We start from the raw sequence: 18,980 nt of genomic DNA, 5'->3' as shown, positions 1-18,980 counted from the left end.
ATGGTGCTGTCATTTATGTCAGAGAGTGTTTGGCCTGTTTTCCTCTGAGAGTTTTATAGTGTCTGGTCTTAGATTATCTAGGTCTTTAATCCATTTGGAGTTGATTTTTGTGTATGGTGTTAGGGAGTGTTCTGATTCCATTCTTTTCCATGTGGCTGTCCAGTTTTCCCAGCACCACTTATTGAATGGGCTGTCTTTTCCCCATTGAATATTCTTGCCTCCTTAGTCATAGATGAGTTGGCTGTAGGTGCATGGGTTTAACTCTGGGCTTTCTATCCTGTTCCACTGATCTATAGTTCTGTCTTTGTGCCAATACCATATGGTTTTGAGGACTGTTGCTTTGTAGTATAGTCTGAAGTCAGGGAGCCTGAGGCCTCCACCTTCATTTGTCTTTTTTCAGCATGTCTTTGGCTGTTCTGGGTCTTTTGTGCTTCCAAACAAACTTTAAAATATTTTGTTTGAGTTCTGTGAAAAATGTCCTTGGTCACTGGATAGGGATTGCATTGAATCTGTAGATTGCCTTGGGTCGTAGAGTCATTCTGATAATATTAACTCTTCCAATCCACATGCATGGTATATCTTTCCATCTATTTGTGTCGTCTTTGATTTCTTTCATCAGTGTCTTACACTTTTCAGAGAACAGGTCTTTTGTGTCTCTTTAGGTAGGTTTTCTCCTAGGTATTTTATTCTTATGGATGCGATGGTAAACGGGATTGCTTCCCTAATTTCTCTTTCTGATCTTTCATTGTTAGTGTATAGAAACGCAGTCAATTTCTGTGCATTAATTTTGTATCCTGAGACCTTGCCACATTCATGGATGAGCTCTAACAGTTTTCTGGTAGCGTCTTCAGGATTCTCTAGGTATAGTATCATGTCATCTGCAAATAGGGATAGTTTTACTTCTTCCTTTCCAATGTGGATTCCTTCTATCTCTTTTACTTCTCATATCACTGTGGCTAGGACTTCCAAAACTATGTTGAATAGTACTGGCAAGAGCGGACATCTTTGTCTTGTTCCTGATCTCAGCGGGAATTCTTTCACCTTTTCACCATTGAGAATGATGTTCGCTGTGGGTTTGTCACACATGGCCTTTATTATGGTGAGGTAGGTTCCCTCCATACCCACTTTCTGAAGCATTTTTTATCAGAAATGGGTGTTGGATTTTGTCAAAGGCTTTTTCTGCATCTATCGAGAGGATCATATGGTTTTTATTCTTCAGTTCGTTAATGTGGTGTATCACGCTGATGGATTTGCAGATATTGAAGAACCCTTGCATCCCTGGGATAAATCCCACTGGATCATGATGTATAATCCTTTTAGTCTACTGTTGGAGGAAGTTTGCTAGTATTTTGTTGAGGATTTCTGCATCTATGCTCATCAGTGAAATTGCCTGTAGTTTTCTTTTTTTGTGGTATCTTTGTCTGGTTTTGGTATCAGGGTGATGGTGGTCTCATAGAATGAGTTTGGGAGTATCCCTTCCTCTGCAATTTTTTGAAATAGTTTCAGAAGGAGAGGTGGTAGCTCTTCTCTAAATTCTTGACAGAATTTGCCTGTGAAGCCATCTGGTCCTGGACTTTTGTTTGTTGGAAGGTTTTAAATCACTGTTTTAATTTCAGTTCTTTTGATTGGTCCATTCATCTTTTCTATTTCATCTTGGTTTAGTCTTGGAAGATTGCACTTTTCTAAGAATTTGTCCATTTGTTCAGGGTTTTCCATTTTATTGGCATACAGTTGCATACAGTAGGCTTTTTCCTTTCATCACGTGAAGTATATCATGCCACTCCCTTCCGGCCTGCAGAGTTTCTGCTGAAAAACCTGCGGATAACCTTATTGGGGTTCCCTTGTATGTTATGTGTTTCTTTTCCCTAGCTGCTTTCAAGATTTTCTCTTTGTCTTTAATTTTGGTCAGTTTGATTAACATGTGTCTCGGGGTGTTGCTCCTTGGGTGTGTTTTATATGGTACTCGTTGTGCTTCCTGGATTTGAATGAGTGGTTCCTTTCCCATGTTAGGGAAGTTTTCGGCTATTATCACTTCAAATAGTTTTTCTGTCCCCTTCTCCTTCTGGCACCCCTCTAATATGGATGGTGGTGCATTTAACATTGTCCCAGGGTTCTCTGAGACTCTCTTCATTTGTTTTCAATCTTTTTTCTCTTTTCTGTTCCGCATCCGTGATTTCCACTAATATGTCCTCCACCTCACTTATTCGTTCTTCTGCCTCCTGTATTCTGCTGTTGGTGCCTCTAATGAATCTTTTATTTCAGTTATTGTATTTTGCATCCCTTCTTGTTTAAGTTTTATGTCTTGTATCTCTTTGCTCTGTGTTTCCTGTAAGTTATCCATCTTTGCCTCCAGTCTATTTCCAATATCTTGCATCATCTTCAGCATCAACAGTCTAACAGTCTTTTTCCTGGAGGCTGAGAATCTCCTCATCACTGAGCTCATTCTCTGGGGGGGGGGTTTCTTTCTCCCTTTTCTGAATTGCATTTCTCTGCCTTTTGGTTTTTATAATTTTTTGGTGAGGTGACCTTTTTTAACAGATAATAGAGTTATAGCCTCTCTTTCTTCTGGTGTCCAACCCCCTTGTGGCTGCAGTTTGTATGCAGTGGGGGGGGGGGGCTTGCTGTATGCTTCCTTGTGGCAGGGACTGATGCTTGCCCCCTGGTAGGTGGAGCTGATTTCTACCCCTCTGGTGGGTGGGGCTTTGTCTCTGGATGAGATTAGAGGCAGCTGTGTGCCTGGGGGGGTCTTTGGGCAGCCTGTTTAATGAGGGGAGGGGCTGTGATCCCACCTGGATTGTTGTTTGCCCTGGGGCTACTCAGTGCTGGGGGGGACAGATTTTCCCAAAATGGCCACCTCCAGAGAAAAGCACACTGATGAATATTCCCAAGAGCTTTGCTTCCAATGTCCTTTCCCCACAAGAAGCCACATTCACCCCTGCTTTCCCAGGAGGATTGACCCAGATTCCTATGGAGACTTTGCTTTGCCCTGGGACCCAGTGCATGTGAAAGTCTGTGTGTGCCATTTAAGAATGGGGTCTCCATTTCTCCCAGTCCCATGGAGCTCCTCCACACAAGCCCCACTCGCCTTCAATGCCAATACTCCAGGGGGTCTTTCTCCCAGTGCCAGATCCCCACATGTGGGAGTTCGATGTGGGGCTCAGAACACTCACTCTGTGAACCAGTGACTTTCCAATCTGTGGGGCTTCCCACCCGGGAGGTATGGGGTTGGTTATATCATGAAATCGCCCCTCCTACCTCTTGATGTGACCTCCTCTTTGTCTTCTGCAGAAGGATATCTTTTTGAAGGTTTCTCATCCATTTGGTTGAAGATTGCTCAGCATTTAGTTGTAAATATTTTTTGTTGTTATTGTCTTTTTGCCTTTTCTAGGGCCCCTCCTGTGGCACATGGAGAGTCCCAGGCTAGGGGTCTAATTGGAGCTGTAGCCGCAGGCCACAGCCACAGCCACAGCAACTTGAGATCCAAGCCGCATCTGGGACCTACACCACAGCTCACAGCAACACTGGATGCCTAACCCACTGAGCAAGGCCAGGGATCGAATCCGCAACCTCATGGTTCCTAGTCGGATTCGTTAACCACTGCGCCACGACGGGAACTCCAAATTTTGTTGTTTTTAGGAGAGAAGTTGAGCTCCAGTCCTTCTATTCCGCCATATTAATCCCATCCTCCAGGACTTGCATATTCTTTGAGGCTGTGGATTCCTCTAAGAGTATAAACTCCTTGAAGGAAAAATCTGTATCTTACCATTACCTTAATCCTCAGTGCCTCCAACAATGTTTACTAAATTGACTGGGAAAAGAAGGGAGGGGACAAAAAGAAATCAGACATGAAAAATATATTCTATAGGCAGGGAGTAGAGCAGGAAATTTGGGTACAGCAAAGTTCCCCTAAGTATAGTCCACAAACCACCACTAATGTATAAGATGATATCAGGTGATACCCGAGTAAATATTTTAACAGTAACATGTAATATTTGTTATTAAATGAATTATAAAAGAAGTATATTCAGCCTCATCAAGCCCATGATTTTGAAGAAATTGTAGATTAGAATGAGACTAAGTTAAAAAGTTTGAAGATTTAAAGAAAAATATTGAATAAAAAATAATACAGGTTGTCTTAGATACGGCAAAAATTATGAAAAATAGTGGGATCTGAATAATTGAAATTTGGCAAGCACTGAGGGTATTAGAAGAAAATAAGGTTGAAATTTCAAAACAGGGTTCTGGGAGTTCCCCGGTGGCCTGGCGCTTAAGGATTTGGCATTGTTCCTGCTGTTGCTCGAGGTCAGTCTCTAGCCAAGGAACTTCTGCATGCCACAGGGGTGGTCAAAAAAAAAAAAAAAAAGACAGGGTTGTGGAAGGACTTGAGCTTTTATTTAATTTGTTTGATAGGCAATAGAAATATAAGCTGAGATGTCTTTCAGAAAGAGAAAGGAGGCAGAGAGATCAGTGATACAGCCACAAAAAGACAAGAGCCTAAATTAATTTGGAGGCGATGAGACCAAAATGAAAGAAACAGATGTGACAATCATCTTGAAAGAGAAATGAACCTACTTTGACCACTAACTGAATGCATATGATATGGAGAAACTCAAAGATGACCCCAAAGTTTTGCCCCTGGCTAACTGATAAGATGAAGGCATCATCCATAGAAGAGCAATCCAGAGGGAGAAAGACAAGCTATATGCTAACTTTGGGAATGTAATCAATAATGGCTTCACACTATCCCTACAATACTTATATTTGAGACAATTTTTATAATAACCATAGCACCAAATTAGAGCTCTTTGTGTGTGTGTGTGTGTGTATGTGTGTGTGTGTGTGTGTATTTTGAGACCCCACCCACGGCATATGCAGGTTCCCAGGCTAGGGGTCAAATCAGAGCTGTAGCTGCCGGCCTATGCCACAGTCACAGCAACTTGGGATCCGAGCCGCATCTGAGACCTACACCACAGCTCACATCAACGCCAGATCCTTAACCGAGTGAGTGAGGCCAGGGATCAGACCTGCATGCTCATGGATGCTTGTCAGATTCGTTTCTGCTGAGCCATGACGGCAACTCATAGAGTTCATTTTTTTTTTAACTTCTGTGTGATCCAGGCCTATATTTCCAACTGCAGACTTTACTCCTCCTTTTGATTGAGTCATTGGCCAAATATTTATCAAGAGCCTAGGGTTATATGCCAGGCAATGCCTTAGGTGCTGAAAATGCAATGGTAGGCACAATTAAATACAGTCCATGCCTAATGGAACTTATTCAAAAGGAAAGATGTTAATCCAATAATAAACACATAAAGTTGTAAATATAACAAGTTTCATTCTTTTTTTCTTTTTTTTTTCTCTTTTCTAGGGCCACACCCACAGCCTATGGAGGTTCCCAGGCTAGGGGTCTAATCGCAGCTGTAGCCGCCAGCCTACGCCAGAGCCACTAGCAGCATCGGATCCCAGCCACGTCTTGCGACCTACACCACAGCTCACGGCAACACCGGATCCTTAACCCTCTGAGCGAGACCAGGGATTGAACCCAAAACCTCATGGTTCCTGGTCAGATTCGTGAGCCATGACGACAGGAACTCCAACAAGTTTCATTCTTAAAATGACCTGTAATAGGAAGATTTCTACCTAATCAACCAAGTCAGGGACAGCTTAATATTAAGAACGTACTACTTTATTCTGTGATAATCCATGTGGGAAAAGAATCTGAAAGAGAATGGATATATGTATATGTATGACGGAATCACTTTGTTGTACAGCAGGCATAATCACAACCTTATAAATCAACTAAACTATGCTTCAATAAAACTTAAAAAGAAAGAAAGTACTGCTTGTCAGAAAAAGACAAATATCACATGATATCACTTACCTGTGGAATCTACAATATGATGCAAATGAATTTATTTACAAACTAGAAACAGACTTACACATAGAAAACAAATCTATGATTACCAAAAGGGAAAGGGGCTGGGGGAGGAGAAGGATAAATTAGGAGTTCGGGATTAGTGGACACAAACTACTATATATAAAATAAACAACAAAGTCCTACTGTATAGCACAGAGAACTATATATCCATTATCTTGTAATTAACTGTAATGGAAAAGAATATGAAAAAGTATATATGTATGTGTGTATGTGTGTGTGTGTGTGTGTGTATATCTAATATAACTGAATCACTTTGCTGTACACCAGAAACTAACATAACATTGTAAATCAACTACACTTCAATAAAAGAAATTTTTAAGAGACTTATTTAAAAGAAAAAAAGGAAAGAAAATATTGCTTGAATTGAGGGAATTCCTGTTGTGGCTCGGCGGTAATGAACCCAACAAGAGGAAGCAGGTTCGATCTGTGGCCTTGATCACTGGATTAAGGAGCCGGCATTGCCACGAGCTGCGATGTAGGCTGCAGATGCTGCTCAGATCCCCAGTTGCTGAGACTGTTGGTAGGCCGGCAGCTCCAATTTGACCCCTAGCCTGGGAACTTCCATATGCCCCAGGTACGGCCCTAAAAAGACAGGCAAAAACAAAAGCAAAAAAACAAAACAAAACAAAACAAAAAAAACAAAAAAGCAAAGAGCAATAGGAAACATAGTTCAAAACAAAGTTGGAGAAGCAGGCCAGAAGTCACACTATGTAGAACATTTTAAGACATGTTAAATTTTGTCTTTAATCTTTGGCCAATTGAAAACCACCAGAAGGTTTTTCATGAGACATGATTAGATTTACATTTTGAACCACAAATCACTCTAGCTGCAAGTGGAGGAGAGTTTGAAGAAGAGCCAAGGTGGTAGGAGAAGACCAAGTCAGATGGTACTGCAATCATGAAAGGTGAAGGTATCCTGGTGGTGAGAGATCAAAATGGAGGTACAAATGGAGACATTTAGGAGGTCTTTCCATTTTATATATATTGAGTTTGATGTGTCTTTGCAGTATTCAAAAGAAAACATCAAACAGGCAATTGATAAAGAGGTAAGAACCTCAAAGATGTCTGAGCTGTAGATGTAAAATTAAGTCATCTGTGGGGTTGGGAACTGAAGAAGAAAATGGAAATTTTATAACTAAAAAAAAAATAACCAAAATGAAAAATCACTGGATGGGGTTACCAACAGAACTGAGATCACACAAGAATCTGTAAATTCTCCAATCCAAACTGAGAGAAAACAGATTCAAAGAAACAAATGAACAGACCCACGGACACCTGTGGGAAATAACAAAACAACTAACATTCTTGTCATTCAGAATCTCAAAAAGAACAGGACAAACAGTGCTGGAAAAAAATGGAAGAAATGATGACTTAAGACTTCCCAAATGTAGTGAAAAACAGAAAAACCTACAATTCAAGAAACTAAGGCAACCTCTAACACAATAAACCCAAAGAAACTCATACCCAGTCATATCATAACCAAATTTCTGAGCACTAAAGATAAAGAAAAAAGACTGAAAACATCCAGACAGAGAAAAACAAACATTTTAAAAGAACAAGCAATAAAAAATAGAAATAATAAAAAATGAAATTAAAAAAGAAAAAATAGAACAACTATTCAAATGACAGCGGATTTCTCAACAAAAAAGCCATGAGGCTGGAAAACAATGGCATAGTATTTCCCAAGTGCCAAAAGACAAGAACTACCAAGTCAAAAGTTTATATCCAGAGAAAATATCCCAAGAAACTACAAAAACATTTCTGCAACTATTAAAGTGAGTTTAGCAAGGTCACAGAATACAACTCAATCATATTTATGTATGCTAGCAATAAATAATAGGAAACAAAAATTAAAGAACAATACTATTTGCAACCACTTGCAAAGACAATTAACACATATTATCACACAAAATAATCAACCATACATCAATAAAACTTTTAAAAATGAAAAAAACAATACATTGTTTTTTCTGCATGCTGAAAATTACAAAATGTTGATGAAATATAAGAAAAAAAGATCTAAATATAAAAAAAGAGATACATGCAGTCTTAGTTAACTGGAAGACTCAATAAAGATATCGATTCTCCCCAAATTGATCCAGAGTTTTAATATATTCCTATCAAAAGCCTTCTTTTGGAGTTCCCGTCGTGGCGCAGTGGTTGACAAATCCGACTAGGAACCATGAGGTTACGGGTTCGGTCCCTGCCCTTGCTCAGTGGGTTAACGATCCAGCGTTGCCGTGAGCTGTGGTGTAGCTTGCAGACGTGGCTCGGATCCCGCGTTGCTGTGGCTCTGGTGTAGGCTGGTGGCTAAGTTCCGATTGGACCCCAAGCCTGGGAACCTCCATATGCCGTGGGAACGGCCCAAGAAATACCAAAAAGACAAAAAAAAAAAAAAGCTTTCTTTTGTAGATACAGACAAGCTGGTCCTAAAATGGAATAACTAAAACAAAAGTGAAAAATAATAATAATGAAGTGTTAAGATTTATTGTATAACTACTGTGTTAAGACTCATATATAGGAAGAGAAATAGATTCATCTATCAATGGACTGTGACCATACGGAAAAAGACCCACACAAGTATTCCCAACTGATTTTTCACAAAGGTGCAAGACCAATTCAACGGCGATTTTGGTATCCTTTGAAAACAGCATTTTCAATAAAGAGGATGACAAACAACTGGACTTCCACCCAACAAACAAAAAGCACTTTAACCTCAACCTAAATCTCACACTATATTTTTAAACATGAAGTCAAAATTAATCATAAATCTAAACATAAAATACAAACTCAAAACTTTTAAGAGAAAAATAGGAGAGAAGTATTGTGACGTCGATGTAATACGAAAGCACAATCCACAAAAGGAAAATTAGATAAACGGGACTCTATCAAAATTTAAGACTTTGATTTTCAAAACTCCCTGTAGAGGATGAACGTACACCCAATAGACTGGGAGAAACATCTGCGAAACACATATTCAACAAACGGCTTTTCTCCAGAATGTAATCAGGAACTCCCTAAACTCAGCATCAAGAAAACAAACAATCCCAATAGAAAATGGGCAGGAGACCTGAACCAACATTTCACCAAAGAGGAAAGAGATGAAAAGATATGTATCACCATCAGACACTAAAAACATGCAATTCTAAATATAATTAGGTAACACTGTAGAGATCTACAAGCCGACTACAATGTAAAAGTACTGATAATACCAAGGGTTACAACCATTAGCAAGTGAATCTTTTATATATACATGGCTAGGGGAATCTAAAATAACACAGCAACTCTGGGAAAAGAGTCTGTCAATTTCTCATGAAGTAAAACATGCACTGACCATATAACCTAGCTATCATCATCCTCCTGGATATTTACCCTAGAGAAATAAAACATGTCCACATGCACAGAGAAAAAAACTGTACGGGACTATTCATAAGTTGCTTTTGTAACAGACTAAAGCAAGAAACACTCCAAATGTCCTTCAGCGAGCAAATGGGTAACAAAATGTGGCATATCCATATTCGTATCATGAAATATCATAAGCCATCAAAAAGGAACAAAATCCTGACCCACACAATAACTTAGATGGACCTCCAGGGTGTTAGGATCTTTGACCCTCAAATGGTTCCATATTTGTAACACTCTTGAAATGCCATAACTACAGTGATGGAGAACGGTCGGTGGCTGGCGAGGGTTAAAGCTGGGGGGAAGCCTAACTAAAAAGACACAGCATGAGTGAGATTCTTTTTGGTGATAAAACCATTTTGTATTCTGACGTCGGTGGAAACTGCATACGTGATATGAAATTTCATAGTACTACAGATTCCCGAAAAAACTATGTAAAAACTGGTGAAATCTAAATAAGCTTAATAATAATATTACACCAATGTGAGTTTCCTGGCTTTGAAAAATGTATGATTATGTAAAATGTTATCATTGGGGAAAGATAGGTGAAGAACACTTTGGGGGCGGAGGGGGGGCTGGGGGCTTGCTTGCTTGCTTGCTTGTTTGCTTGCCTTTCTTTCGGCTGCCTCTTTGTTCTGGCTACACTATTTTTGCCACTACTTGTGGGTCTTAATGCAAAATAAACAGGTTTTAAGAAGAAAGGGAGGGAAGAAGGAAAACCCCCCAAACGGATCCTCTTCCACCTGCTGGAGAAGCAAAGGGCAAAGCGCGTTGCATCCGCTCAGGTTTCAGCCAACTGCGACATACCGCTTTATACAAGAGGTGGAAAGCGGTGGGAAACGAACTTACCGCTTTGGAAGAGGGAGAGAAATCCCTTTTCCGGAAGCGGATCCTTCAGCGAACGAATTCCTTTGCCAAGCCAAGGCTCCTTTCTGTGGCAAATCTAATCTGCGAGACGCGGACGGCCTCCTCCTCACCTCAAGGCGGAGCCGCGAGCAGCGCGGGGGGCCGGCGGCTCCGCCCTTGCACCTCAGGCTGAGGCAGCTCCCGGCAGCGCTCAGGCCGGGTTCCCGGCGGCCGGTGCTCCCGCTCGCCGCCGACCTCGTTAGGTCCTCTCGGTTTCCGACCTTCACGCCCGTCTCCTCACGCTCTCCCCCGGCCTGTCTCGGCACACTGTCCTTCCCGACACCACCCTCTCCTCGCAATTTCATCCCGGCAGTTCGCGCCGGAACGCCTTCCCCCCCTCACAGCCTCCGGCTCAGGGCAGGCTCCGCTCGCAGTTTCGCATCACAGCCTTCTCGCCTCACGATTTCTCCTCAAGCCCCTTCCTTTCACACAGTTTGCCCCTCCCGGCCGGCTCCCCTCAGTTCCGCCTCAAGGTTTCCCTTCACCACCTTCTCTCCTCAGTTTCTCCCTCACAGACTTCTGCCTCAGTTTCAAAACGAATGGGACACTGTGGGGCTCTCGCTCCCTGACAGACCTCTCCATCCTTGCCCACTGCCCTCAGGCGTTCCTGTCGGATATTCTTTAGTTGTTTGTCCAACAGAGGCTAAGGCCCCACCAAAAGGAAGACATTAACTACTTGACAGGGACCAGGGCTGGCAGCCCCCTGACCTCCTGGCTCCTAAGGATTGATAAGGCTCAACTCCTCTGACCCCGCCCCCTCACCTCACCATCAACCAATCAGAGACTCGGGCAGCCGCCGTCACACATCCCCGCCCTCCGTTTGCCTTTAAAAGTGCTTTGCTCTAGGCGTTCCTGTCCTGGCTCAGTGGCTAACGAATCTGGCTAGGTTGAGGGTTCGATCCCTGGCCTTGCTCAGTGGGTTAAGGATCCGGCGTTGCCGTGAGCTGTGGTGTAGGTCGCAGACGCGGCTCGGATCCCGCGTTGCTATGGCTCTGGCTTAGGCAGGCGGGCTACAGTTCCTATTAGACCCCTAGCCTGGGAACCTCCATATGCCGCAGGAGCGGCCCAAGAAAATGGCAAAAAGAGACCAAAAAAAAAAAAAGTGGTTTGCTCAAGAAACCCTTCTGAGAGTTCTGCAGCCCCAGCTAGAGCAGTGACAAGGCGGGGATCCTCAACCGCTAGGCCGCTTGGGAACTCCAGAGCTGGCCCTCTTTGACCACTAGCTGTCCTGGAATCCTTGCACTGCGCCTTACAATGAACGCTGCACTTCCCTTCACCACAACAGGGTAGAGTCAGCAGACTGGCTTTACTGCCCCCCACCCCCATCCGACGACAGGTCCCTAACAGTTTCCCCTCACCACCGTCTCTACTTGATTTCCCCCTCACCACCTCACCCTTCCTAGTTTCCCTTCACCACCTTTTTTCCAGTTTCCCCCTCAAAGGCTCTCTGCCTGTCGTCCCCCACAACACCTACTATTTTCCTTGTACTACTTTCTCTCTCCACATTTTCCCCCCAGACCACTTTCTCCCCTCAGTTTCCTCCAACTACCTTCTCCCCTCACCATTTCCACGCACGACCTTCTTTCCTCATTTTCTCCCTCACTGCCTTCTCTTCTCACAATTCCTCCCCTAGCCCCTTCCCTCCTCACCCTTTCCCCTCAGGCCTTTCATCCCTCACTCTTTCCCCCTTACTGCAGTATTCCCTCAGTGTCCTCCTCACATATTCCCCTCACCACCTTCTCCCCTCAGTTTACCCCTCTCTGCCTTCTCCTCTCACAATTCCTCCCTCATAGCCACTGGGTTTTCCTCTCACAGTTTCCCCCTCACATTTTTGCCCTCACCTTCTCTTTTCATTTTCCTCCGAACGACTTTTCCTCTCACAACCACTTTCTCACCACCTTCTCGCCTCACAGCTTCCCCATCATTGCCTTCTCTCCTCAGTTTCCCACTCCCTGCCTTCCTCTGACAAAATTTCTCCCTCGCTGTCTTCTCCCCTCACTTTCCCCCTCAACATCTTCGCCCATCAGTTCCACTATCATCTTCTTTTCTCAGTTTCCTCCTCAATCCCTTCTCCCTTCATTGTCCCTCTCTCCAGCTACTCCCCTCACCACTAGCCCTCAGTATCTTAGACACTCGGTTTCTAACTCACTCTGTTCTCCTCTCGCTCTCCCCCTCACCAACATCTCTCCTACAGTTTTCCCTCACTGCCTTCTCCCCTCCCTGCCTTATTTCCTCACACTTTCAATCAAAAAGTGGAAATATTTTAAGATACTAAACAGAATTAATGAGCCAGAAAACACGGTAATCAAACTGAAAAATTAATTAGAAAGCTTCAACAGACTAGATTAGGCAGAACAAAGGATCAGCAGAGAATGAAAGTTCTGCCTGAGCCATGTCCTCCACCCAAGGCTTAGGCCCTTAATACAACTTGACAACTAGCCTTGCAAAACCTTTGACTCATTAACTGATTCGGCCTAAGCTGCAAAAAAAGTGAACTCCTTTCCCTGAACTCTGTGTCTCCCTACCATATGCCCCCTGCCGTGTGACTGGGAAGTACCCCAGATTCCTTCCACATGTCCACTAGCATTCTACAGGCCCCAAGCCCTGTAATTGCTATCCCTCATCCACAACCCATTCATTCTACCCTTGCCTGAGAACAGGATTTCTAGAGTTTTCAACTGGATGACTTAGTCTCTTATTGGCCTCTATCTTCAACTTCCACATGGTAGAGTAACCTAAAATCTAAAATGTAGTGTTATTAAGCTACTCAAAGCCTCCAAGTAGCTCCCCTTCAGCATAAAGTCAGAGCTCTTTGGGCCAGCACACAAGCCCTTTATGACCTGGCACTGCATTACATTAGCCTCATCTTTTGTTAACTCCATCCCAGCACCCAACAGTCCCATCCCTGCAAAACATGTAATGTTTACTAAGCAGGCCTTGCTCTCTCGTGCCTCTGTTTCGTTTCATGTTCCATTTACTTCACCTCAAATATCCCTCCCTTCTTCATCTAGCTCACCAGGCACAACCTCCTACGGGCAATTGTCTGCCTTCCATGTGTGAAGCATGGTGCCAGGACCTTTGCCAACCAGTGTCATTCCCTCATCCCTATAAGGCTGGTATTCTTATCACCATTTTACTGATGGGGAAAATAAGGTTTAGAGGGAGCAAAACATATGAGTGTAGATTCATTTCTGGGCTCTCTATTCTGCTCCATCGATCTATGAGTCTGTTTTTATGCTGGTGTCATACAGTTTTGATGACGGTAGCTTTGTAGTATGGGTTGAAATAAGAGGGTGATACTTCCAAATTTGTTCTTTCTCAAGACTGTGGCTATTCAGGATAAGGATGTTTTCCAGGTTTCTGACATGGACACCTGAGGTGCTGGTTTAGGATGTGAATCAAAAGAGAATTCAGGGGAAATTCTGGGGTGGGGGAGTAGTATCCTGGAATCAGGAGAGAGAGTAATATGCTATGTTTTGAACAAGTCAAGCGCAAACTACTTGTGGAATGAAAAGGCAATATTAAATTTTAAAATGTAACTTGGAAATTATTTACCAATTAACTTACCTCCTCTTCTAATGAAAAAACAAAAACAATACCTTGGGCCTCATGATGCCTTGGGTGTCTAGAAGTTAAATGAAAATGGAGTTCTACAGTTCAAGAAAGGAAGTGAACAGGAGGTATAAAGGTGGAAGTGATGAGTATGTGGGTGAGAGCTGGCTTCTAGGGTATGGATGGGAAATAATATCTAGGAAGAAAAGAAAAGAGAATCTAAGACTTAATCCTAAGAAACAGGAACATTTTAAAAGCCAGTATAAGGAGAGACTGCAAGGAAAAAGAAATGATTGAGACAGGTGAGTGGAAGGGTTGACACTGCAGAAGCCAAAAAGGAGACCATGACAAGGAGAAGGGCCTGATCAGCAAAGCCTGATTCCTCAGCTAGATGAGATATTTCACTCACATGTGGTTGGTTGTATGTCTACACATTGATTTATTGCTACCTTATTCTAAATAACAATTATGAATAGCTCATTAAAAATGTTTTCAGGAGTTCCCGTCGTGGCGCAGTGGTTAACGAATCCGACTAGGAACCATGAGGTTGCGGGTTCGGTCCCTGCCCTTGCTCAGTGGGTTAACGATCCTGGTGTTGCCGTGAGCTGTGGTGTAGGTTGCAGACGCGGCTCGGATCCTGTGTTGCTGTGGCTCTGGCGTAGGCCGGTGGCTACAGCTCCGATTCAACCCCTAGCCTGGGAACCTCCATATGCCGCGGGAGCGGCCCAAGAAATAGCAACAACAACAACAAAAGACAAAAAAAAAAAATGTTTTCAGGAATTCCCATGTGGCTGGAGTCCACATTGAGGCTGGAGTTCCCAATGAGGCTCAGCAGGTTAAGAACTTGACATAGTGTCATGAGGATGTAGATTCAATCCTGGCCTTGCTCAGTGGGTTAAAGATCCGGTGTTGCCGTGAGCTGCAGTGTAGGTCACAGATGCATCTCTGATCTGGCATTGCTGTGGCTGTGGCTTAGGCCAGCAGATACAGCTCCAATTCAACCTCTAGCCCAGGAGGTTCCGTATGCCGCAGATTCAGCCCTAAAAAGAAAAAGAAAAAAAAAGTGTTTTCAAAACAATATAAAATTAAACTGAAGAGAGGAAATCAGGAAAATTAAAAATAATGAAAATGTGAAATAATCATATGGTGTCATTTATCTGTGGACTCTTAAAAAAATGATACAAGTGAACTTACAAAACAGAAACTGACTCACTGACATAGAAAACAATTTACGGTTACCAGACGGGATGGGGGGAGGGTAAATTAGGAGTTTGGGATTAACATACACACAGGACCGTGTATAAAATAAACAGGGACCTACTGTGGAGCACGGGGAACTATATTCAATGCTGTCAGCTCCTCAGTCAAGTGAAATTGTTTTCTATTTACATTGCCCCCTTGTTTGGCTTGGTTCTTTGTTCTTCTGCAGAAAATTTACAGTTGAACTTCCTTAAATTCCTATCGTATTGTACCACTTCTTCCTAACACTGAGGCCAAAGAGACCCTACCTTAGTGGCTCCCCAGAGAGAGACACACCACTTAACAGATCGAGAAAGGTACCTTTGGAAATCCCTACACTAGGCCAGCAGTAAGCACAGTCAGGTCATCCTTTGTGCCTGATGCACACTGCAGGAGCAGTCTTCAGACAGAATGAGAGGAAGTGGCCGGGGCCCTAGCTTTCTGCTAGCCTGGCCTAATCAGGCTTAGGTGCACAGAGGATCAGATGGGTCGTGTGCCCTTTATCACAGTGCTCCTCTCAGAGGAGCTTTGTAAAGTGCTGAGTGGCAGCATTTCCGGTCATTCCCAAATGTGGGACTCACACCTCTGGTGGTACCTGAGACGATGGCTTTAGCTGGAACATGGGTGATCATCTTGATCACCCCAGGATTAGCACAGCATCACTCCACCCTCACTGGAAAGGCCATGTGGTACAAGAGGGGTTGGAAATTAGGGGAAGGAAAAGAAAGAAAGAAGAGAATCAAGAAGATGGAACCACTGGAAGTGAAAGCTAAGCCAGAGAACTCCCCCAGTGCCCAGGGAAAGATGTCTCATCTCGGACTAACCCAAGCGACATGGAATTTTCTCCACAAAATTTTGTGTGCTGGGAGGACACAGGGGGTCCCAATGAGGGGAAACAAAAGCCATTTGGGGAGGAGGCCTCAGGAGGAAACACCCTGACTCTCCCAAACCGCCCCTGACCTTCCTTCTGGGGGCTCCTCTCCCCCTGGCTAAATTCCACACTCCATCACAGACACCCTCCCGAGACCAGAGTCAGAAAGATGAGTGTAGGGAGTCCCCGTTGTGGCTCAGTGGTTAACAAACCCGACAAGTAACCATGAGATTGCAGGTTCGATCCCTGGCCTCGCTCAGTGGGTTAAGGATCTGGCATTCCTGTGGCTGTGGTGTAGGCCAGCAGCTACAGCTCTGATGAGACCCCTAGCCTGGGACCCTCCATATGCCGTGGGCGTGGCCCTCAAAAGACAAACAACAAAAAGAAAAAAGAAAAAAAAAGAAAGATGAGTGTAGAAGGTGATGGACAACCGTCAGATTTCACAGATCGAGGCAGTGGAAATGCTGGCCAAGGACTTGTTGATTAAATGGATGGTGGAGGGTACTCAGCTGTGTGGATGAACAAGCTAATAAAATGAGAAAGGGATCCACGAGTATAAGCAGCTTTCTATTTCAGATAAAGATCCAAACCCCAACACTTTTGGGTAATCCAGGAAAAGTATTATCCTCTCTGCAGGCTTCTCTTCCAATCTGCGGGGGGAAGTTACTAAGTTATAACCCATATTTCGTTTCCTTATCTCCTATTTTCTACACTTATCACATCGGATTTTTTTTCTTTTTCTTTTTAAGGCCAAAGGTGCAGCACATGGAAGTCCCCAGGCTAGGGATCCAATTGAAGCTGTAGCTGCCACGTCTGCGACCTACTCCACAGCCCAAGGCAATACCAGATTTTTAACCAGCTTGAGGGAGACGAGGGATCGAACCTGAGTCCTAATGGATGCTAGTTGTGTTCATTACTGCCGAGCCATGACGAGAACGCCCCACATGGGATTTTCGTAATGTATTCATCTTTTACCAAGTATAAAAAATTCTATACTTACACTTAATAGTTTTTTAATAAAACCCATGTTTTTTAAAACTAAAAGGTATTGTAAAATTTCCACAAAGTCATAAACATGTCTCTCGACCATGTATAAATCTAAGAATTTATTCAATGAATTAATCAATCATGGCATTGGTACAATGTAAAGTTAGGTTCAGACAGCATTTTGAAAACGTGGCATTGATCATCCACCAGAAAAGGCAGTTTGAAGTAAGTATTCCAAGTTGAGGAGGGGCAAGTGGTCAATGGACAATTACACTGTAACATTTAGAGTGATCTTCTCTGCAGAACAGACAACTATACTTCACAGGAAACGAGCCAATGGTTAAACTTGAAAGCCAAAGGCAACACTGATGTTCTCCCCTAGATGATAACATAGGTTTGTATGAGTCTTAATGCCCTAGGATGACACAAAAAAGAAATGACTCCCAACGTTTCACCTACTCCCGGGCCTTGAACGATGTTTCTTAGCAATACAGGAAACAACTGCTTGGATAATAGTTGAGGAGGTACTAAAAGACGCATTTTTTTGGAGTTCGCTCGTGGCTCCAGCAGTTGAGGATCCAGCATTCTCACTGCTGTGGCTCTGGTTATAGCTGTAGCACGGGTTAGATCCCTACCCAGGAACTTCCGCATGCTGCGGGCACAGCCCAAAAAATAATAATGAGAATAAGAACAAATAAATAAACATGTGGGGGTTTTTTTGAATAGCAAATACAACCAGAGAGTGAGTAGTACTTTCTGTATAAAGGTTTTCCTAAACAACAATAAAAGGCACAGAAAAGCATCTGCAACTTTGACCAATAAAACGTCAAGGAAACAGCACAAAACGTACACAGCCATAACACTTACGTCAAGCAATTCCAACAAAGCTCTACCACACTGAAGACTTGAATCATTCCTTCCGGAATTACTTAGACAGCTGGTCCACGTGTCTAAAGATTACTCCCCTGTTGTGTGGATAATTCACAGCATATGAATATCTTCCTTTTCTCACTGCATCAAAGGAAATATGCCCATAGCTTGTCCAAAAGTAGTATAGTGTCAGAAAGGTTCAAAATAAATGGAAGGAGGGATAAATACAACTGAAGCTATATTAACATACAGAATGCTTACATCCACACAAGGACCCCAAGAGTACATTCGTTTGACTTATTCTGGGGGGAACAATTTTGATAAATTTGTCAATGCCTCTGTGGAATCTGAAAAAAGGACAGAATGAACTTCTTTGCCGAACAGATACTGACTCACAGACTTTGAGAAACTTCTGGTCTCCAAAGGAGACGGTCTGGGGGTGGGGGGATGCGCTGGGGTTGTGGGTTGGAAATCCTATAAAATTGGATTGTGATGGTCATTGTACAACTACAAATGTAATAAATTCATTGAGTAAGAAAAAAATAAAAATAAAAGTTGATGCACATTTTCAAAAAAAAAAAATAAATGTGCAGTGGGGGCCGTGCAGTGTCATCCTCCAAGCCACACTGCAGTTCAGATGTTTGCATCAGTCAGAGCCCAGTCAGGAGACAGAAAGCACATCGGTCAGTTGAACGAGATAAACTGAGATAAAGAACTATAAACTAGCAAAAGTTAACTCACAAAGCAGAAAAGAAAGCCAGAAATAGCAGCTATGGGGAGCAGGCACTCCCTCTAGGGCACAGGCAGAAACCCAAGGAAGACAGACATTTGGGAAAGAAACTTCATTCAGAGCTTATGGGGGAAAGGGGACTGTGGTCTCCTGACAGGTGAAGAAGGCCACAGGCCAAGCTGGTGGGCAGGAAACGTCCCACTGGAGCTCTGAAAGTTTCCCTGGGAAGGGAGGTCCTGTCATGGCTCAGCCATTAACAAATCTGACGAGCATCCATGAGGATGCAGGTTTGATCCCTGGCCTTGCTCAGTGGGCTAAGGATCTGGCATTGGCGTAAGCTGTGGTGTGGGTTGCAGATGCGGCTCTGAGTTGCTGTGGCTGTGGTGTAGGCCAGCAGCTACAGCTCTGCTTGGACCCCTAGCCTGGAAACCTCCATATGCCCCAGATGTGGCCCTAAAAACGAAGGAAAGGGAAGCAGAGAGAAG

The sequence above is a fragment of the Phacochoerus africanus genome, chromosome 9 (genome assembly GCF_016906955.1).
Source record: "Phacochoerus africanus isolate WHEZ1 chromosome 9, ROS_Pafr_v1, whole genome shotgun sequence".
Taxonomy (NCBI): domain Eukaryota; kingdom Metazoa; phylum Chordata; class Mammalia; order Artiodactyla; family Suidae; genus Phacochoerus; species Phacochoerus africanus.
Note: the sequence above shows the minus strand (reverse complement) of the source record.